The following is a 24316-nucleotide window of genomic DNA, read 5'->3' as shown; positions in this document are numbered from 1 at the left end:
ATATCAAACGCTTGAGAAACTCAGCTCGGAAAACGAAAACGGACGACAAACAGTTTGAATGACTGGTGCACATGCTGATAACATTATCACCTGCTTTGAGAGCCGTGTCGATAAAAAGGATATCTCAACAATGCTATGGAATAACATTTAACAAAAACAATCTGGCAATTAGGTATGGTTGGATACTTGTTACCAACGCCTTTGTCACACTGAAAGCCGTGTTTGTATTCACAACCTGGTGGAAAGCTAATTAGCATTAACCAGCGGAATATTTCTGTTTCCAAACCAGCGGTTAAATAAAGGACATAATATAGGATCTCTCAAATCCTAGTAGCATAAGCAGAAGGATGCTCATATGCAGAAGGCAGTCACTGCACTGAAGAAAAAAACAACCTCTGAGAAGTAGACCTCCTTGGGCATAAGTCATGAGTTAGATATCTAAGCATAATACGTTTTGTCTCAGCTAAAGGTATCACAAATGTATGTCCTTACAGAACTTACTTTACTTCGACAGTACCAGTCTTCCTCGCTGTCTGATATCTTTGGTTTAACAGATGACCCATTGTTTGATGCCAAGCACATTCTCCCAATTAGCGCCGTGGGATTGAATCTTACATAGCTACAACCAGAAAGCTGCAGACACTTGTTGAAGCTCTGTAAACACCCGCATGGTGCACATTCAGCCAGAGGTGTGTCACATGTTTCTTCTTGTGTACATTTTCTGAATAGAGTCATGTCACTGATTCCATCTGTTCTGTCCATTGTGACCAGCAGCAGGGTAACACAAAGCCAATACACCTGAAGTATCATTCTTGTCAGGTTGCTCTGTTTTGTTCTAATGAATCCACTTTCCTTCAGTTCCTTACTGAATGGAAATGGACTATTCCATTTTTACAGAACGCTCACTTTCGGCTTGTTTACAAGGAGTCAGCATCTTTCTCATGATGAAAAAAGAAAACTTAACCAGGCATGTAGTTTTCCATTTGAATAAAACTATTCATGTGTCATTGAGATATTTATGGTGCTGTGCACACACTATAAAACCTTCGCCGTGAATATTGTTATCAGTTCCCTCCCATTCTCTATCTCATTAGTGGAAATGTAAAGATCTCATTATTGTTGAAATATCAATTTTATACACATCAGTTATATATGGTGTCATTTAACATCTACTCACAATTAGGATGGATGAATCATGCAGAAAGATATCCTCAGTATACTGATTCTCGTATACAGAAGTCAACGGATGGCTAACATGTGAAACATCCTCAATATGAGACCAATGTATTTAATGTTGAAGAACATATCACAATATATTGAGGCAGAATAATCACAGGATACTGCATTCTCCATTACCCAGGCTATTACAAATATATCTTCATATTGTTCTGACAAATACCCTTGGTCCATATGTCACAGTAGCTCCGTCCCCGTGGGAACACGTGGTAGAATGTTTCCCAGGTCTTCGCCGAGTGATTCGTTGTGAAAGGGCAAAATGTACTGGACAAACCGTTTTCCGTGGGTTACGACACTGTATTGACACATGGAGTGGATGACTGCAAGGGTTCGGGAGACACGTTTCCTTTGACCCTGAAATTCATCAAGATGGGTGGCAGTAAGGGCCTGGCTCTATCAATTAGGGGATAACTGTCAATTTAGTTATATCGGCAACGCGTAAGCGAAGCCGATATAACTTCAAATTTGCGGCCATATAACCAGCGGTGTGCGTCCCCAATTCGTCAAACACAGTACAGTTATCCCCTTTCTAATTCAACTCATTTTATGCTGTTTTTTGGTATCATATCACTGACTAAATCTGACAGTGATGACTAAATCATGGTGTTATAGCTAAATCTGACAGTACACATTGACTAAATCTGACAATGATGAATAAATCACAGTTTTAGAGCTAAAATGGGCAGATTTATCATGAAACCACCCTCTAGTTATCAAAAATGAGCGGGCCACTGCAAATGCATAGAAAAATATATATTAAAAAACACCCAAATATAAACTGACTGACTGACTGGTTTTACGCCGCTTTTAGCAATATTCAAGCAATATCACGGCGGGGGACACCAGAAATGGGCATCACTCATTGTACCCATGTTGGGATTCGAACCCGGGTCTTCGACGTGACGAGCCAAAGCTTTAACCACTAGACTACCCCACTGCCCCCTAAATATAAACGATATGTAATCTTTTTAGAATCGCTTTCGTGCCTTCAGGCTATTCAAATGTATCTTGCAAACATCCACTCCTAATCGAAATGATTAAATTGCATAATGATCTTGCTACAGGCCAATACGACATCGTCCTCTGTTGGTTACCCACCAACGTTGGTATTTCTGATAACACAATGGCCGATTTTGCTGTTTAGGCAGCTCTCAACAAATATGTGCCAGCACTTCTTATTCCGGTTATAAAGCTGTGATCAGATCATATATTGTATTCGCAAACATTGTGGAGAAAGTTGTTTCGGCAGATATCCAATGCATGTATATACATTATAGAAGATTTATGTTGAGATATGATTCTTTTATAGTCTAATATTATTTTCAGTACTTTGCCCTGCAATACACGACTGAATGCACCTAGCTAGGTACACTATCGATCAAAGTTTGTAGGAAATCGTTTGACAGATTATCCCAATATTCGACCACTTTCTGCTTCATATCATCAATATCATGTCGTTCCGTTGTCAAATTTCCAGTGAAAATACACAACGGCATCACTCCTCGCGATCATATACTATCCCGCATGTTAAATTGTTTAATTTTATTTCGGGGTCATTCGTAACTACTCGTGTCATTCCGGCAAGCCGGATGGCGTCTTCTTGTAGGTCACGGAAAGAGGCGAGTAGTTACGAATGATTTCGGGGTATGTTTTTCGGTGTTGGTAGATAGACTTCACGGTATCTCTTGTCGAAATCTCCACACAGTTCGAAAAAAATCTCCTCACATTTAGAAGAAAGCCAGACGGAGAAGAAATCATTATCACAAGCTTGATTTTCATGAGCCCGACACCAGTTTTTGCAAAGTCTTTGCAATTCTTATATAAGTGTTTCATTACATACCTGAGGACTTCCTCTCTTAATCATCTCATTTCTGATATTCTCGACGCGTTTCAGTTTTTCCCTACTCACAATCGGACCAAGAAGCTGGTGATCCGTAGCACTGAACTTCCTTGGCCTCCCTGCCCCTGTCTTGTGCTCAATTCCAGCTCCTGACTGACTATTCTTCAAAGTTATGTATACTGTAGACAGAGGCATGTCATAGCTACCAGCGAACTCTTTTGCATTATTCCAGCATTTCATTCTTAAGCCTACAAGAGCTGCCTCCCAGAATGAGTGCCTTACTACATCATGTAACACATGACCGCCTCCGTGGTGTAGTGGTTAGAGCGTCCGCCCGGAGAGTGGAAGGTCGCGGGTTCGATACCCGACCGCATCATGCCAAAAGACGTTAAAATATGGTACTTGTTGGTCCCTGCCTGGCGCTCGGCATTAATGGGTACAACAAGGACTTGTCGGCTCGGAGTCAGTATAATGTGACTCGGGTATTCATGCTTCACTGCGGCATGGTATCTCAGTGGGCTAGCACTTTAAAACCAGCTGAAGTCTGGGCTAATACAAGCAGCAGCACATACACATACACACGCATGCACGTTGTCATATGACGTCATATGACGACGTTAAACCCAATTTCACCTAAGCTCATGAAACACCTATTTGAGATTTTTTATTTTCAGTATTAGGAAACAACGATTTTCACAATAATTTATGGGAAAACTGTATATGCTTACCAAGGAGATTAGAGGTCTACAGTAGACATGACAACATGTTTTTCTTTTGTATGTAGGATGATGAGTTAGCGAGTGATTGGATGCTTTTCTCGATGGCCTGAAGACAGGAACGGGAATAAGAAAACATAATAAACTGCTTATATTTAGTTTGAGCATCTAAAGTCTATGAGATGTAAATATAAATTTTGATTCTGCTGTAAAAATTGCACTAACCTTTTGTTGTCTTGATGATATGTTTTGGAACCAATGACAGTAACACAAGCAAATGTTTCACCATTCTTTGACCCATCCGTAAAATATATCTGTAAGAAATGCACGTGTCATCCCAAATATAACATACAGTACATCCTGGTTATAATCTTCTGGTTATAATGCCATGTTTTGTTGCCTATATAATACCCTGGTTATATTGCCAAACTGGATATAATGCCTCATAGTCAGGCACCTCTCCGTCACGCAAAGTCAGCAGCCAAACCACCTCGGCTTCCACAAGAAACGTCCTCAGGTTTTATGAGGTTTCCCCATCAGGTTTAGGTAACCAAGCACCTACGCCTATGGGAATTCGTTGTTCAAAGTGATGTTCTGCGACACTCCGGGCTATCAACTACCTTTGAATAAATACTTATCACTGTCAACAACGATCCGAAAGGTCAGGAATGATAAGTGACAAGCCACTAGGATTGGGAGTTAGACGACACCAACTATTTGGTTGAATTTTACAACCACCATAAGTTACTGGTGATCAGTCAGTGAAAGTTCAGAATAGAATACATACATGGGCTAAAATTAAATGTTTTTTCTTTACTGGGACGAGAACAATGTGATGTGATGATAAAGTGAGTGAGTGAGTTAATATTTATTGTCACATCGGAAACATCACCAATATGGTGGCTTTAAAAGTAATAAATTCACAATAAACGCAATTAAAACTTAAAAACCTGTCGACGGAGGAAAACATAATAACCAGATTACCACATATAGAGATTTAAAACTAACATGTAACTTCAACATCAAACAAACATCATGGAAAATACAATATACAAATGGACAGGAGACCACAAGCAACTGAAGGTTGGCCAGCATACTAGGGACCATGGGGACTTGGGTAACCTTAAACCATGAGGTAGATATTAGCCGTGCTATCTACATCATAAAAATTGTAAATGGAACAAGGCAAGACTTGTTTTACCTATCAGTAACAATATTTATGTACCACTCAGCCTTTATTGCGCTATCAATACACTATACAAGAGCCGTCGTGAGTGTTAACATTTCCGTCCCATTCTCTATAACATTAGTGAAAAACTCAAGAGAAACTTTTAATTGACTATTAAACTTACGATAACAAAATCAATATTAATAGTTACTTTGGGATAATTACTAAGGTGATCATACCAGTGTAAAGTTTTGAAGAGTTGTGAAATATCACTTGTATGTATCACCCGGTGTGTCCAGTCACAGTTGGGATGAATGAATGCTGCAGAAGGATATCTTTAGTTGAACAAACGTAAAGTGATGAGCAACATTTGAAACATATTTAATAACACACCAGTGTTTTGATGTTGAACGAAATATCACAAAAAGGAAACATAATCGCAGGATACTGCTTCCCCGTCATGTAAACTATTGTATCTTCATTCAATTCTGACAAATACCCTGGATCAATGTAGTTTGTTTGTTTGTTTCTGAACGCCGCACTCAGCAATACTCTAACCAATGGCGACGGTCTGTAATTAATCAAGTCTGGACCAGACGATCCAGTGATCAACAGCATAAGTTCTAAAATAGGTTGAAAATTTGATGAGATAGTAGTCAATGTCTGCAGAATCAGAAAAGAATATATAGTCAAAGTCAAAAGATGTTTTTTGTATGAAAGGCCTCCGGCCCATATACATGAGAGTTACAGTGATAAAGTTACAGTATATATTCACATATATATTTAAGGGTATACAATTCGCTTTATTAGAAGATCTCTTTTAGCTAATGCATATTTTATATATAAGGACAATTGAGCAAGAATATTTTCATTATTGGTTTGTAACAAAGATATATATGCATAATGGGGCTGCTTTGCAAGAAGATGGTGCGGTATATATTTCTGTCTTAAGTCGTGATAACAAGGACATATCAGGGTAAAATGAATTTCATTTTCTATTCCAACGTTACACAAAGGACAATATCGACTTTCTTTCTGGACAGAGGTTTTTCTACCCTCATTAATCATTAAAGATAACAAACCTAAACGATACTTTACGAACATTGTTCTTAAACTATATGTTGTAATTATTGATAAGTATTTTTCTGGCTGGAGTAGCGTTTTAAAGGTCCTGTAATATTCATATCGTGAGCTTGAATCTAGGGTGGATTTCCATTCTTGATTGAACATATCTATTGATCTAACACGAAATTCATTAATAAACCAGTTCACATCGCCAATTGCTTGGCACAACCATACGAAACCGAAACCGTGAGAAAATAATAAATTTCTGATATCAGTTACCCAAGTGTGTTTTCCCAAATTATCCAGATTTAAAAGCATATTGTAAGCTAATTTTGCCAGACGTTGTTCGTGCATATTTAGAACCTTAAACCAATATTTTAAACATCTTATTTGAGAATTGATATACAAAGGAAATCTGCCACATTCGCCATATACCATGCAGTTAGGTGTCTTTGAGCTTACATTGAGGTATTTTTTACAGGCTTAAAGATGCACTCTCTCAATACAATCAAAACGCTGAAAACCCCATATTTCAGATCCATATAATAAAATGGGTTGAATCTGAGAATTAAATATCTTAAAAGACACACTGGGTGACATAGTTCCAACTATGTATAAAACCGATAAAACTTGTATTAAAGCCTTTATTCCACGTAAAGTTAAGTTATGTGCACATTTATTCAAGTTCATTCTGTTTGAAAACAAAAACCCTAAGTAAGAATATTGATCGGATACATTAATCAACTGACCATCATAAAACTAGCGTTCGTTTGTGGCCACGGGACCGCCCCTCCCAAATATCACAATTTCTGTTTTGCTTAAATGTACTGCTAACTTCCATTCTTTAGTATAACTTTCTAAGATATTTAATTGATTTTGTAAACCGACCAAATAAAATAAAGTCGTCAGTCGTAAATATATGATCAGTGGTAGAATATCCCTTTCTAAATCCTGCCTGGGATTCGGGAATCTTATCACGCATATTCGCCCAGTTTGATAGTCTGTTGTTCAATATCATGTACGGCACCCCTGAATAGCAACCTCCTTGTGGTGGGTGCTGGTTAATGCTAAAGGCTCTTCGCCCCGTGTGGACCCAATGTCGAATAGGTCGACAGCACCCCACTGCTGGTCGTAAGGGGTTTGCCGTGGGATGCGCCCCTGTGTCGGCAGAGGAAGGGAGTCAGGTGGTTGAGGATGACAGAACCGGCAATAGTGTTCCTTAATTCAACACACCACTTCGACCCTGACTTTGCCTAGACGGGTGGTAGAATAGGCCCGATTCTACCAATCGACTGGTCACGCCTTGCCCTGTGCATGGAATGTTTTCTCAAACTTTGGTACTACAAAACACTTTTGGCCATGTTCAAAATGTTAACTGATATTCTGCCCAACCAAATAGCCTTGCAGACCCATGCACAGAAGGCGGTGGCTCATGGGCCAATCTGGTGATCCTGACCAACGATTTCTGTATGTCTCCAATTATATATTTGTCATGGACCGAACAATCCTGACCTTTAATCTGGTAGACAGCTACAGTATTTCATTTCAAATTCGCTGGGGTATAAGACCCCATTACCCCCGGTCTTTGCAGCTTGGAGATCCGCTGCAGTATAAGATCGTCGTTGTTGACACTTCATGGTAGGTGGGGAGTGGGGATGCCAAACCACATTACTTACGACATGGTTCCCAATACTCCGGTTCAAAACGAAGACATATGGATTCTGACAATTCCTCGTCTGACGAGAGTACGCCCTTCCGACCTGATTACTGGCCACGTTTCTTAATCAGTGAAGCGTGTGACAAGCAACCTTTGCAATTGAACCCATTTGCAGTTTCCAAGGTTATTGCTGGTATCTGCGGAGAGGATGCCAATGTAATAAAAAGCTTCGGTCAGGTTCTCTCCTTGCAGAATGTGTTCGGAGACAGCAATCCTTGAACCTACTGAAATTACAAGAGTTTGTCAATGTAAAGGTTGCTGTCTCAGCCCACAAAGCACTGAACACGTGTAGAGACATTGTACGGGACAGAGCTCGATGCCTGTCTGACATGACTGAGGAACAAATTGTCCAGGAACTTTCCCAGCAGTCTGTCACAGCTGTGAAGAGATTCACCATCAAGAAGGACGGTGTTGTTCAACCAACAAACACCCATCTGGTTACGTTCTCCCGATCGAAGATTCCTGAATCGATTAGAGCTGGTTATTGTAGCATTGGTGTGGAGGAGTATGTCCCCAATCCACTCCGGTGCTACAACTGCCAAAAGTCTGGACTGTCGTTCCTGTGCTGTTTGTTACCGCTGTGGTTAAAAACATTAGGGCAATGACTGTACTATGGAAGTGAAGTGTGCAAACTGCGGTGGCAACCATATGGCCTCTTCCAAATCTTGTCCCGTGTGGCAACGCAAATCAGCGATCATAAAGATCAAGCACAAAGAAAATATCTCCTTTCATGAAGCTAAGTAGAGGGTTGCAAGTATAACTGTATCCCCTTCAACCATCACGTACACTTCTGCTGTCTCTCGCCCTTCTCCCACTACTGCAACTATCTCATGTCAAACCATCTGACATGGGTCAAATCTTCTCAACCTGTATCAACCCCTTCTTCTTCATCTCCAAACCCAAAAGTCAAAACTTCTGAAACACAAACACCAGAGCCAATGCCAAAGCCAGAAACGGAAACTGTTCGCCAAAAAAGAAAAGAAAAGAAACTGCAGGGACTAAAGCAGCTTGAGCAGCTGCCGAGCCAAAAACCAAAGGCCACCTCTCCTTCAGAGATCCCCGTCGAGGTCCATAACTCCTTTAGTCCTCTGGATATGGAGGTCACTCTATCTCCACCTGACACCAATACTTCATCCACTTCCTCACGTTCACGTTACTACCTGAAAAGAACTGATAAATTTGACATCCGTCGGTACAGTTCCTACCACTCCTTTTCACCTCCTGGTGTTAAAGCTACAGGAGGCACTTCTATCCTGGCGAGGCAGGGAACCCTCCATAGCCTGTTCCTCCTAACACCACCCTACAAACTGTTGCTGTCCGCATGACTCTGAACATATTGTTCATACTGTGTTAGTCTATCTTCCTCCCTCCTCAACTGTCCGCCTATCAGATCTTCAGAACTTGTATGATCAACTCCCAAAGTCCTGCATAATCATGGGCGACATGAACGGCCATAACCCTCTATTGGGCAGTACTGATAGAAATAATAAGGGAAAGGTTCTTGAAGATTTTCTCTCCAATAATGAGCTATGTATCTTCAACGATGGATCAAACACTTATCTCCATCCTGCCACTGGAACATACTCTGCACTTTATCTATCACTTACGAATTCTAATCTCTTAACCGAGTTTGAATGGTTAGTCCACTCCCGCACACCCATGTCCAAGGTGTGTAACATGAATCAAAAGATAAAGGGACAAGGATCTGGTGTTCGCCTTCTCAAAGATGGTGACTCTCTTTTAACAAAAAAACTTGAAATCGCAAACAAACTTGGCGAAACTTTGGCAAACCACTCCTCCTCGTCAAATTATAACCCTCAGTTCCAGAAATACCAAACCCAACAAGAAAAGAAATCAGTCAATTTTAACTCTTATAATGGAGAGGATTATAATGAAACGTTTTTCTCCATGAACTACGTACTGCCCTTGAGAAAGCTCACGACACTGCTGCAGGAGCTGATGATATGCATTATCAGCTTCTGAAGCACCTCCCTGATTCAAGTTTGGAAACACTACTCTATATATTTCACGATAATTGGATAACCGGAAACTTTTCTCCTTCGTGGCACAATGCAATTGTTATCCCTATAACAAAGCCTGGCATCATACTGATCCCTTAAGTTACCGTCCTATATCACTAACAAGCTGTGTTTGTAAAACCATGGAGCGCATGGTCAACAATCGATTAATCTGGTACTTGGAGACCAATAACCTCCTGAGTGACCTCCAAAGTGGCTTCCGAAAGAATCGGAGTACCATTGACCATCTGGAATGGCGTCTAGAATATTTTGTTAAAAATTCCATTGCCAACAAACAACATACTGTATCTATCTTTTTTGATTTAGACAAAAGCATATGATACAACGTGGAAACATGGTATCTTAATAGATTTACATGAATATGGATTGAGGGGCTGATTACCTCAGTTCATATCTCAATTGTTAAACAACAGACAATTTCAAGTACGGGTAGGTTCCACAATGTGTGATTATTTCCACCAAGATCAGGGCGTCTCCCAAGGCAGCATCCTGTCTGTCACACTTTTTAGCATCTAAATTAACAGCCTCACCAACGTCTTGAACAGTTGTGTTGAAGGGTCCCTTTTTGTGGAAGATTTCAATATTTCATGTCGTGGTAAGAACATGCACGCAAGAGAAAGGCAGCTACAACTCTGCGTTAACAAGATCCCAAAATGAACCAATGAAAATGGCTTTAAGTTTTCAAAGTCCAAAACACATTGTATTCACTTTTGTCGTAAATACAAACCACACAAGGATCCAGACCTATCCTTAGATGGTACCCCTATCAAGGTAGTAGAAGAGGCCAAATTCATGGGACTCATATTCGACCGTCACCTGACATTCTCACCACACATAAAATATTTGAAAACCAAGTGCTTGAAGACCCTGGAATTACTAAAAGTCGTTTCAAATACAGAGTGGGAAGGGGATCAGACTACACTCCTTAACATGTACAGATCATTGGTTCGCTCTAAACTAGACTTATGCTTCATTGTTTATGGTGGAGCCATCCTCCACCAAGGCCTGAGGCTCTGCCTGGGAGCTTTTAGGACTGTCTATATGCGGAGGCTAACGAACCTTCCCTTGAATAATGCCGCATTAAACTTTCACTGCAGTATATCACCCAGTCCAATCCAGCATACATATGTCTTTTCAACTCTATGAAAACCTGTTTCCTAAACTGCCAAGCATGGAATCAGAATTCAACAACACATATCTGCAGCTAAAATAAATCTCAATATCATAGCACCTGACCGACTCCTGCCTTCGCCACCGTGGCAGATGGTGAAACCACAGGTCGACCTTACCCTCACTAAACTCAAAAGTCCGAAACAAGTCCTTTGGTGTTCCAGCAGGAATACAACAAGTTACGTTCCAAGTATGACACCCATAGATCCATTTTCACAGACGGATCCATGGATGATGGTCAAGTTGCCAGTGCTACAGTAATTGGATCCAAGACTGTCTCCTCCAGAATTCCCGACAATAGTTCCATTTTCATTGCCGAGGCCAAAGCTATCTTCACAGCTTTGACCTATATCAAACATCAGAACCATTCCATAAACTTCATCGTCCTCTGCTGGTTGCCGGGTCACAAAGGCCGATGCTGCAGCCGTACAGTGATTTCAAACCCACTATGAAAAGTTATACTGGGTACCTTATGTAAAACAAAGGTGGGACACCCAAGTAGGAAGAAATAAACTTCATGAATTGAAGCCAACAATTGGTTATACCTACTTGGGTTGTCAGTCAAGACGAGATGAGGTAATTTTACCACCATGTATTGGCCACAGTCGGTTTACTGATGACTATCTGCTAAAAAGGGATGGCGATGGACCTCCCATGTGTGCCTCTTACGGTGACGTGTTCACCATCAAGCATATACTGCTTGACTGTGTGGACTTTTCGACTGCAAGGGACTCACATTTTGACGCGGCAAATCTGAAAGATCTGTTTTCCCGCGTGAGCGGGCATCTCATTGTTAACTGACCGAGGGAAGTTGACCTTTATCATAAATTGTAGTTATGTAATGTGAATAACGAACTGCTTACGTTCGAAGTTGGTGCTATGACAATGTAAATATATATATGCTTTTGATTAACAACTCACACTTGATCCCGTCACTATATGGCTGACATAATGCCGATGTGACGTAAAACCCTACTCAACTCGAGCTCACTCATCTCATACAGTACAACCAGAAATTATTGAGAATTTGAAGATTGCAATTTTTTATATTTTTTTCACTCATTACTCACGTATTAATGTGAATATTAGCAGAACATAACTCCAGATTCAATAACAGGTGAACAGTTAGTATTTTGTCAAGTCACCATGGGCAGCAATGCAGGCTTCAATGCGGCGAGGCACACTACTGATCAAAGAAGTTAGAAAGTCGTGGTCCATGCTGTCCCACTATCGGACCACCTCTTCTTTCATTTCAGCAATATTTGTTAGATTGTTCTGATTGACAGTTTCCTTCATAAGTCCCCAAACATTTTCGATTGGATTTAGGTCAGGGCTATAGCTTGGCCAATCTAATAATGTTATATTTTGGGTCCAAAACCAGGCCTGTGAATGCTTTGAACGATGGTTTGGGTCGTTGTCCTGCTGGAAAATCCAAAAACTTCCATAGAACACGTGAGCAGATGGAAGTAAATGTCCCTCGAGAATATCTGTGTACCGCTCACTGTTCATATTCCCTTCACAGAGGGGCGCTGCCCCTAACACAGATATACAACCCTACACGTTAAATTTCGGACTGTACTTTGGGCGCTGATACAAAGGTCTTTCAGTTTGTTTGGTCCATAATTTCAGTGTATTAGGAAACAGCCACACAGAACTTTCATCTGAGAAAATCACATTGTCCCAGTTAAAATTCCTATGCTGTAAGCACCAGCTCAACCTTCGCTCCTTTTGTTCAGGTGTCATGATCGGTGATGGAATTCCTCGACTTTTCTGCCAACCTATTGCATGTAGCTCAATTCTAATTGTCTCCTTACAGACAGCCACAGTTCCTCTATCAATCATATCCAGCCTTTAGTTTTCTAAACTCCTTCGTTTGGTTTTAGAAACAAGAATACCAAGCCGCCTCCTGTGGACAGTTAATTTTCTGGGCCTACCTGTGACTCCCTGGTGCTCAGTGCCATAGCCATTTGCAATATTTTTCAAAACACGATAAACAGAGGATCAAGGAATGCCTGTTCTACTTGAAATCACTTTAGCTGATCTGATGTCCTTGTTATTATACTCTAAAATCAACTTCCTCTTCTCTAAATCATCCATACTGAGAATCACTGGAAATGTCGTCTGCTAGCAAGTAAACAAAGGGGGATAGCTCTTCACTAACTAATGGAAAAGGATTAACGGAGTTATCTCTCTTGAATGAAACCAAGCACTTGATAGCAGGTTAAGGTTGTTTATCCTAGAAATCCAATTAAACATATTCCTAATATTCTCAATAATTTCTGGTCATACTATACATGTACATATTGTCTTTGGGCAGCTTGTGTTTCTTATAAAACGGGTTTTCATAGAGGGGCTTAACAATAGAGTCATAAGCAGGATTGGAGGCATTGGAATGTAAATCAGTAACGTACTGAAGAGCGAGTTTAATGCGAGGCTTCTTTTAAGGCGGATCATTTGTCTATGGAAAGGCTATCAACGAGAGATGTTTGAAAGATACTCACACATAATCTGAGTCCTTGCTTGTGTCTAGTGTGTTGTTTTCTTCTATATAGCTCTAGCGCATATGCAAGCATATTCAATATTGTATTTTAAGCAACATCGAAGATCTGTACCATTTCAACCTCATATGTCCATTATTAAAGAACATTAGAAAGAAATACACACTAAATAAATATTTAAATCGCAACCACAAACTATCAAGAATTAATATATGTAACGTTATACTTCAAATATACCTTCAAGAGTAGAAATAATACGTGAATCTTTGGTTTAATTCATCCTATATGGCCTTTCATACAATAAACCTATGGATTTGAATATACCCACAGTCCTGATTGACTCAGCGATTGATATACATGGAGGAGTATTGCCTGACCTCCACCCTCTTTGAATTTGAGACGACCTTCCGTGCAAGGCCTTCTGGATTTTGGTCTTGAAATGTTGATATTGTAATGGTTAGGTTTCTTTGTAGAAATTAGGCTTGTTTGTTTAGGGTTGGGACAGGGTTAGGCATAGGCTAGGCTACAACACAAATACACTGGACTGAGGCTTCTGTTGGCTGGTCCATTTAGCTCTTGAGGAGTAATGACCCACTAGGCATGTGCTCAGTATGCTTCTCCCCATTGAAATACAATGGGATGGGCCTGTGCATGAGCATCTCAGAAGAAGATGGATCAGTCCATTGAACTTTTCTTTTGTAGGCATTTATTGGGTAATTTTCAGAGCATGGTATTTATTGGGTAAGAGTTGTAGGTTAGGGGTATAAAAGGGCAGATTATTTTTTACTCTGAGCCATGGGGTCTTACAGAGGCAAGAAAGGTGAGAAAGTCACTATTGTTTCTGTAGACTAGGCAAACAGAGTTTTAAGTTCAGTTTAACCTGGCATGTTGAAACCAATAACCTTAAAACAAATATTCAATGTGGTTTCCGGAAAAATTGTAGTGCCATTGATCATTTTGTACGTTTAGAATCCTTTGTTAAAAATGCTATAGTAAATAAACAACATGCTGTATCAATTTTCTTTGATCTTGAGAAAGCTTATGATACGACCTGGAAGCATGGCATTTTGAAGGATTTACATGACTTTGGTTTGAGAGGCCGTTTGCGTCTTTTTATATCACAGTTTTTAAAAGACAGGCAATTTCAAGTCCGAGTGGGTTCAACCCTGTCTGATCATTACAATCAGGATCAGGGTGTCCCTCAAGGCAGTAGTTTGTGTGTCACACTGTTTAGCATCAAAATCACTAGTTTATCAACTGTTTTAAACGATTCTTTGGTGGATCATTATTTGCGGATGATTTTAATATTTCCTGTCATGAACGTAAAAAAATATCTTGAAAACGGCTAAATTTTCTAAATCCTATTGAACATTTCTGCCGTATATGTAAACCGCACAAGGACTCTGAACTATTTTTAAATGGCACCCCCATCAAAGTTGTCAAAGAAGCCAAATTCTTGGGTCTTGTTTTCAATTCCCATTTGACATTCCTTTCACATATTAAGTCCCTTAAAGATAAATGCCTGAAGGCCCTTGATTTGTTAAAGGTTGTTTCCAATTCAAAGTGGGGAGGGGATCAAACTACCTTCTTCACTTACATAGATTATTGGTGCGATCTAAACCTGATTATCGCTCCATCGTATATGGTGGAGCCTGCAAAAGCAACCTAAAATTACTTGATTCTGTTCAAGACTTTGTCTTGGGTCTTTTAGAACTTCTACTGATGACAGTCTCTACGTTGAGGCAGATGAGTCATCCCTTAACCCACGTCGTATAAAATTATCATTACAGTATATAACAAAACTCTATTCTAACGAGGCTAACCCTGCATTTAACTGTGTTTTCAATCCTTTTTGATGATGATCTGTACAACAAAAGTCTTCTCTTGTACCGCCTCTTGGGCACAGAATTACACCATTCATTTCTGCTGTTGAGGTCTGAAGTTGTAATAACTTTGACAAAGTTTAAGAAATCAGAAACTAATGAATTACAATATAAAAAAGAATATAATCAATTAAAGATTAAATATAATACATACAAATCCGTATTTACAGATGGGTCGAAGGACGGTTGCGCGCTGGCATGTGCCACTGTCATTGGATCCCGAACAATATCGTCTAGAATACCAGATAATAGCTCTCTTTGTACAGCAGAAGCTAACGCCATATTTTCGATTCTTAAATATATTCAAAGACATCCTAAACATAAAAAATAGATAATCTTTGCTGACTCTCTTTCTTGCCTTCAGGCTATTAAAAATCGTTCTTGCAAACATCCACTTTAAACAGAAATAATAGAATTATACAATGAGCTTGCTACTGGACAATATGACATCGTCCTCTGTTGGTTACCCAGCCATGTTGGAATTTCTGGTAACACTATGGCCGATTATGCTGCTAAGGCAGCACTGAACAAATCTGTGACACCACTTCTCATTCCATACTCCGATTACAAAGCTTCCATAAGATCGTAAATCCGCGATCTGATGCAGAAGAAGTGGGACACTCAAGAATGTGTCAAAAAAATACATGAAATAAAACCCTATATTGGTTAAACCTACTTTGGTTGTCAGTCCAGATTTGAAGAGGTCATCATTCGACGATGTCGTTTTGGCCATACAAGATGTATTCATGAATACCTGTTAAAAGGTGAGGATCCTCCATTTTGTATCCCTTGGGATGAGAGAATCAAGCTTGTCCTGCTTGGCTGTATTGATTTTTCCATCGCAAGGGTTAAGTATTTCAATGTAAAAACTGTTAAGAATCTCTTTAGTACTGTTAATTTTCATTTAATTATCTTAGATTTTTATAATTTGATTTTATTATCTTAGATTCATTTTATGACTAGTTTGTAAATAGATATATATTTTATTATTGGTAGTTTGGATTAGTAACTGAGGTTATTAGTGGCTGTACCCTCAAAAGGTGGTTGAAGTATCGTAAAATTATTGTCCTACTGAGAGGGTACGAAAGGCGCAACACTTTCAAAGTCAATTTAAACTTAGCATGATTTTTAAACGTAGTATTCTTGTTATTTTTATTTTGGCTAGCATTTCGTACAATCGCCAGCGGCTGAAGGGATAATGTAAATCCAACCAAGGTCCATGCAGGTTGCAAAAGTACTGTAAGTCCCCATGGTCCCTAGTATGGTGATCTACCTTCAGTTGTTGGCGATCTACAGCATGTTTATATGTTGTATTGTCCAAATAGTGCTCTCAGTTTTAACTTTCTACACTAGTTTTAGTTGTAGTTGTGATATTCTAGTTGTTTTACTGTCCTTTGTCGACAGGTTTATATAATGTACATGTGTTCCATTTTAATGTCAAGTATGTTTTCGTCACGATATGGCTGAAATATTGCCGAATTGACGTTAAATTTTAACTCACTCACTCACCCTTTCAGTTTTAGTTTAAAGAAGAAATAAAGTTTAGTTATATAAGTTTAGGTAGATACATATATTTTGTTTTGCAGGGAAAACTATTTAGGGGAATTCAGTTTGGATTAAGATAAGGGGCAATAGTATAGTGTTTTCACTTTTCTGTAGGGGAACCTTTGAAGGTGAAGGGATGGCAGGTGTATTTTTTTCTATTTAAGTTTTTCATTTCGTTTTCGTCAAAGTTGACCCATGCTTGCCACAAAAGGCGACTGTGCTGGTCGTAAAAGGCGACTAACGGGGTCGGGTGGTCAGGCTCGCTGACTTGGCAGACACATGTCATCGGTTTCCAATTGCGCAGATCGATGCTCATGCTATTGATCACTGGATTGTCTGGTCCAGAATCGATTGTTTACAGACAGCCGCCATATAGCTGGAATTTTGGTGAGTGCGGAGTAAAACTAAACTCACTCACTCACTCACACTTTGTCAAAGTTATTTATAATGATATGGATGTACTACTGGGGAAGTAGGTACAGTGACAGAGCCTGAAACATTAGGTTTTCCTGGCTTGACCCATGTTTAAGTTGGTCTATTTGTTGTTTATTGCCGCACTCAGCAAGATTGCAGATATGTGATGGTCGCCAGTAATCAATCGGCCAGCTAATCCAGTGATCAACAACATGAGCAGCAATCTACGCAATTGGGATACGATAACGTCAACCAAGTTAGCGAGCCCGAGCCCGTTTATTGCCTCTTTACGACAAGCAGCGGCTACTGAAGACCGATTCTAACCCGCAACGTTTCGGGTTCCCTCGTTGAAGTCTTCCTGTATTGCAACAGAAGAAGTTGCCACAGAGCCAGTGTCTGCTGCAGAATATCGACGGAGTTGAGACTTCATTTAAGAATGACACTTCGCTCTACCACCATGTATAGTGTAATAAAACACACTTTTGCCCTGAACTATTATAGTTAAAGCACGAGGACGCATGCGTCCGAGTGCTTTAACGTTATAATAGTTCAGGGCGAAAGTGTGTTTTATTACACTATACATGGTGGTAGGGCGAAGTGTATTTCTTTCTTTTCTAAGATGCTAAATTTAATACTTTCTAAAGATAATTACGATTAATTTAAGGCAGAAAACAAACGACGGTGTCGGTGACCTAAATTAAGAATCCTCGCTCAGGGCAAACTGGCGCGCTGTTCTATTGATGTGTCTGCCCCCTCACGTTAAGACCAATGTTACCAGAAATAAACAAATGATAACAGTTTGATGACGGTTTACGTTCGGATTAAATATCTTCTCTGAATTAAGTTAATTACATCTGTCATTAACGTAAACCATATGGGGCAATATGAACGTTGCATTTCTACTACCAGCGTAAGTTTAGATCAGTACATCCAGAGGAAGTTGAGTGAGTGAGTGAGTGAGTTTAGTTTTACGCCGCACTCAGCAATATTCCAGCTATATGGCGGCGGTCTGTAAATAATCGAGTCTGGACCAGACAATCCAGTGATCAACAGCATGAGCATCGATCTGCGCAATTGGGAACCGATGACATGTGTCAACCAAGTCAGCGAAACTGACCACCCGATCCCGTTAGTCGCCTCTTACGACAAGATAGTCGCCTTTTTTATGGCAAGCACATGGGTTGCTGAAGACCTATTCTACCCCGGATCTTCACGGGTCAGAGGAAGTTGAGTAGTCAAGCGACATTCCACAATTGCATTGTGGGAATGTAAACATTACGAACGTTACCGTGTCGCTAAAAACTTGTGAGTCGAAATGACACATTTTAACCGTCGTAAAACATAAACGTAATGTTTCCACCAGTGATGTTAGCTGCGTGAAGCAACAGCAAACCAAGAAACTGGATGCAACGGTGTAGTTTACTGTAGGAGGCCGTACGAGGCGATGACAACTGACATGCATCGTGACGTCGCTTACATTGTGACGTAATGTAAAATGGTTCGATTACGAGGGGGCACACTAGAATGGCGCAGTGACGGGATAACGTGATTCAATTGTTACGTCATCAAAAAACTATACCTTTATTGTCTGATAATGTATTTTTTTTCGATTGTTCTAACCGCTAGGCATCTTAGAATTGTAAATAGCATGTTGACATTGAGGTAAGATATGTTGTTATATTTTTCACATTTGATTTCATTATTTGTATCACCTTTTACCACAGGGGCCAGGAGTTTGACGACGCACCATGTGGGCAGTGACAGTTAGCAAACTCTTTAATGAATTCACCACATCAATGACATGTCACAGAAACACAGGCAATCATAATGCTCATGCCACTTTAAATTGTAACTCACTCATTTCTGGTATCACACTCAAATGACTGAACAGAACGTTCACATTCCTATAGTCCCTTCTTCAATGGAAAGTGAAAACTCTTTTCTTACAGAACACTCCCTCGTCACTCGTTTGCCCAGCAATAAGCCTTTTTTTCTCATCATTAAACATTTAAATTGAATCAGGCAAGTATTGTACGTACAAAATAAATATAATCGTGCCATTGAGTCATGGTGCTATCTACACACCATAAAACAGGATCGTGAGTGTTATCAGCTCGGTCCCATTTTCTACCACATTACTGAAAAGTCAAGTGAAATATCAATAATTATATCAAATAACAAATAAGTTAAAGTGACAAGCAGGTAGGTAGTGGGTTGCACTGAAGAGATATATCAATGTGAAATATCGGGGAGTGGTTGAGGGGTCGAGTCCATGAAACCCGATTCTTGTGATCCTACTTTCATCAAGACGGGTGGCAGCAGCGAAGGCTGAGCGGGTTAAATGACTGACATTGCGTACTGGCGAGTATGTGCCTGACTCTGAGATTGTAGGTTCGAATCCCGGATGGGGCTCAACCCAACCACAGTACTAGGGTCTGTACTTCACTGACTGTAATCTGGAATATAGCATGTGTTACATGGACCACATGGTGCATCGTCAAAATCCTGCCAAGTGGCAAAATGAGTCAGAAATAATTAAACTAAACTGTGAAGACACATATCCTACCTTGACGTCAAAAAGGTAATTGAAAATGAGAACTAAACTCCATCAAATATTACATATTCTGATACAGTCACTCCCTCTGTATCAACATCTTCTGCCATAATATGTCAGATTGGCTTTACGACAGGTTTTTAGAATTTACCATAAATTACTCTGTAGAACAATTAAATGTTCTGGTCGCGATATGGCTGACATATTGCCGATGTGACGATAAATTATAACTCACTCACTCACTCACTCACTCAGACTGGCTTTACGTTGGCCAAGTCACGAAAACGTACTGTCTCTGCTTCAGTTGTACGACCGACTTGCCCAGTGATTCAGTTTGGGTCTCTTGATTTTGAGAAGGAACTTTACTACGGCATGCCATTCAAAGAGCCAGAAACATCATGAATCCACTTGAGTAGAAAATATCAGCATCGGGAGTCACATTCACTACATATGTTTGATAAAAAGGAAATATTGTACATTACATTTCCTGTCCCTTCGCACGGGTATCCAAATGTTCACTCAGTGGGATACATCGGGTTTCAGGACACTTTATTCGTTGTGTATGAACACGATCCCGGGCTGATTGACCTAAATACTGTGAATTACACCCTGTGCATGTTATGACATATATTATATTTTCAAGAAGTCAAAGTTATGTTTTACGTAGAACTCTTCACGTGTCTTTCAACAATATGTCGACACGTTCCACAGTTACTTCTGTTACATCTGGACATTGTAGGATTTGATACATTCTGGGTTTTCTTTAAATACACTTTGCTTATGTTAGGATCTTTTTAAGATTCTGATCTTATCTTTTGCTCCTTGTTATTGTTCTAGTTCTCCAATTTTCATTTTGATCTATGATGCACATATGCCCTGAGGCAAAAAAAACTACAACGTCAGTACGAATTCAAAATTAGATAGGCACTGTAATCAAATCATTATAGAAATGGACATAATAAGCGGATCAAAAAAACAGTTTTTGTGTACAATATCTTGACACATCAATGAATAACTCAACACAATTCCAAAACATTACTTGACGTTTGCAGTCCATTCAGACTCTTGACTTCAGTATCAAGTGTGACCACCACGAGCGGCAATAACTGCAGCACAGCGTCTATGCATAGAGTGCACCAATCGATTGATGAAGGCCATTGGCACCTTGAACCAAGCTCTGCATGGGAAAGGTCTGGCGGAATAAATCGGTTGTGTTCGGCTTTGGTTTGACATTACTCAGTCTCGTCTGAATTTCATCCCAAAGAGGTTCAGTTGGATTTATATCAGGAGTAACGGCTGGTCGCTTCATAATGGGCCCGGGCGTTATCATGCTGGAAAATGTTGTTCCGGTGACGTGTGGCACCCGTGAAGAGACACCTCCTCGTGGTGGGTGCTGGGTAACGCCAAGAGCGCTTCGACCCGGGGGGTATATTTGGTCCACCACCCGTTTGGGTTGCGCCCCTGTGTCGGTGGAGGACGGGATCCTGGTGGTTGAGGGCATTGGTTCCAGGAACAGCGTTCCTTTGCCCAACACACCACTTCGGCCCTTACTTCACCTAGACGGGTGGTAGAACTGGCCCGGTTCTATCAATCGGCTGGCCACGCCAAGACCTGTGCATTGCGCTTCCATAACTGCGAAAAATTGTATTTGGAATTGTTTACATTTTGGTCTTGGCTCCCTTTGTTATTGAACAGCATTTGACTTTGTAATATGTATATTATGAACTTTCCCTAGAGTCTTATGGCCAGAAGGCGGTGGCTCATGGGCCAATCTGGTGGAAAAATTAATCTTTTAGTTTTTCTGCTTGAGTATATCATCCGAGTATCCTTGGTGCTGCAAGTCGGAGACCCACTTGTTTTAGCATTGTCCTTGTGATACTCCGTGGTGGGTGGGGAGCTCGGATGATGAACTTTAAAAAAACTCAACATGGCTTATGAAACCCCCACTAAAAAGAGCAAACGTCCTCTTGAAAATGATCCTCCGGAACACGACTTCAGACTGCCCAAACAAATTGAGTACTGGCCACGTTTTGTTGTTATTGAAACAAAAGATGACACACCACAGAAGTTAAACCCTTTTGCTGTGTCTGAGGGTATTCAAGGCATTGCCGGTGATGTAAAGAGCATTAAAAGATTGCGTTCTGGTGCGCTGTTGGTTGAGTGCAGCAAAAAACAACAGTCAACCAACTTGTTTAACACAGATACTTTTGTTGACGTTCCAGTTAACATCACAGCCCATAAAATTCTGAACACAAGCAAGGGAATCGTGCGAGACCGCGATCGCTTGCTTGCGGACATGTCTGAGCTTGATATAGTTTCTGAGATGAGAGATCAGGGTGTCCTATATGTCAAACGTTTTTCAACCCGTAAAAAACAACACAACCATTAAAACTAATACCTATCTTTTTTCCTTCTCTTCACCTACTGCTCCCAAACCAATTAAGGCTGGGTACTGTAATATCAGTGTGGACATGTACATTCCAATCCACTTCGGTGTTTCAAATGCCAAAAGTTCGGCCATGGCGTAAGTACTTGCACATTGTCTGTTGTGTGTGCTCACTGCGGTGAAAAGACACACACAACAGAAGATTGTGACAGTAATGTTAAAAAATGCAAAGGGGAACACCCATCATTCTCTAAAGACTGTCCTGTTTGGAAAGAGCAAATGGCTATCAATAGAATAAAATTCACCCAAAATATTAGTTTTGCAGACGCATTGACCCCCCAAAACGTTTCTGACAAATACCCAACCAGTAAATTATCTGGAAGGTAGTAACTACATTTATCATCCAAAACTGTGTTCCACAGGAGATATCGCTTGTGTGAGATCAAACGATTTCTCCTAGGAGATATCGTTTTTGACAGTAGACTTTGTACAATACCCTGACAATGCTATGACGTCATGTACTTGATGACGTCACAATGCTATGACATCGCTGCACTGCAAGTCTAATGGCAGTGCCATGTTCAGAGATGTACATTTTTCATTGAAAATTAATGAAGAGTGATTTTGGATGATAAATAGAATCTCACCCTCGTGTCTTCTGATATCAAATATATCAACACTCGTTGATAAAGTAAAAATATCCTCGGCAAGCCTCGGATATTTGTAACTTTATCAACTCGTGTTGATATAATTGATATCAGAAGACACTTGGGTGAGATTCTCTATGTATACTTAACAGTTAAAGATATGCAAGTTGTAGATAAAACCCTGATAACGTGTCTATTGGAACTATTCCCCCAAACAGCCTGAGGGTACTTTCCTAACACGGAAATGACAACAGTCAATCATAACCATCGATCTCACCGCCAGTCGAGATACCGGCCTTACATCCCGGGCTCATCAAGTTGACAAGAACTTGAAAGAAGGCTTGAGGAAACCATGGTTTCTTATTGATGCCTGCTGACATCCACACATGAACACAACTTCACACACACATGAACACAACTTCACACACACATTAACACAACTTCACACACACATTAACACAACTTCTCACACATTAACACAACTTCACACATATTGCTTATCTGAGGTATAGATCAGGTATATTGGGCTGATGTATATATAGATGACATAACAATGACATAAAGTCTGTTAGGTCACCCAAGCTGAACATTGATCTATCCTCCTTCATGACACAACAAAGCGATCTATTCCAAGTGGATAAACTTGGCGTACATTCACCTGTACAGACGTACTGGCACATACAATTTGTGCTGCTCAAATCTCGGCTGCCTCCATCTTCCTACATCTTCCAGATTTACAATATATTGAATGTTACTATTCCGATTGTGGGGGTGACAATAATTGTTTGTACCTACAGAGGTTAATAATGTCTTGTACCGGAGACGGGACACCAAAGACACAAAGGTCAACAAAGTTGTTTTGGAATGTTATATATTCCAAAAAATTGTTTTGTTTTCCGAAGTAGAGTGTAGTTAGGCGGTAGAGGGGCATGAGCCATCCCATTTATATTATTTTGTCACAGTGTTTCCGGTGAGACTGTTACAAGTCTAATGTATCATTATTATGCCAGACAACAAATAAACCTCTGACAACAATAGTGGGCTTGGAGAAGGTACACTGTGAAAGGATATTAATGTCATAGTGGACTATAACGTGCGGCATTAGACCGCACACACGCACGCACGCGCACGCACTCACTCACACTCACTTTCTGCTAGGCAATAAAACCCTACATTGGTTACACTCACTTGGGTTGTCAGTCCAGATTTGAAGATGTCATTATGCGACGATGTCGCATTGGCCATACCAGATATACTCATGAATATTTATTGAAAGGCGAAGATCCTCCGTTTTGTATCCCTTGTGATGAAAGGATCACAGTTAAGCATGTCTTGCTTGACTGCACTGAATATTCCATCACAAGGGATATCTATTTCAAATCCAAAACTCTGAAGGATCTTTTTAATAATGCCAGTTCTCATTTAATTATTGCATTTT

At 40.2% G+C, this 24316-nt stretch overlaps 1 long non-coding RNA gene across 1 annotated transcript; it reads right to left on the bottom strand.

Moving 5' to 3' along the window:
• Positions 1 to 5448: 5448 nt before the first annotated feature.
• Positions 5449 to 22825, bottom strand: LOC124286121. Its single transcript, XR_006900953.1, has 3 exons — positions 22626 to 22825; positions 15177 to 15179; positions 5449 to 5460 (listed from the first exon to the last, which is right to left on the bottom strand). It is a non-coding gene; the product is annotated as an uncharacterized LOC124286121 (long non-coding RNA).
• Positions 22826 to 24316: the final 1491 nt, after the last annotated feature.

The sequence above is a fragment of the Haliotis rubra genome, unplaced genomic scaffold (assembly GCF_003918875.1).
Source record: "Haliotis rubra isolate DU_JTF1 unplaced genomic scaffold, ASM391887v1 Scf376, whole genome shotgun sequence".
Classification (NCBI taxonomy): Eukaryota; Metazoa; Mollusca; class Gastropoda; order Lepetellida; family Haliotidae; genus Haliotis; species Haliotis rubra.
This window is presented reverse-complemented; position numbering and strand designations above follow the sequence as displayed.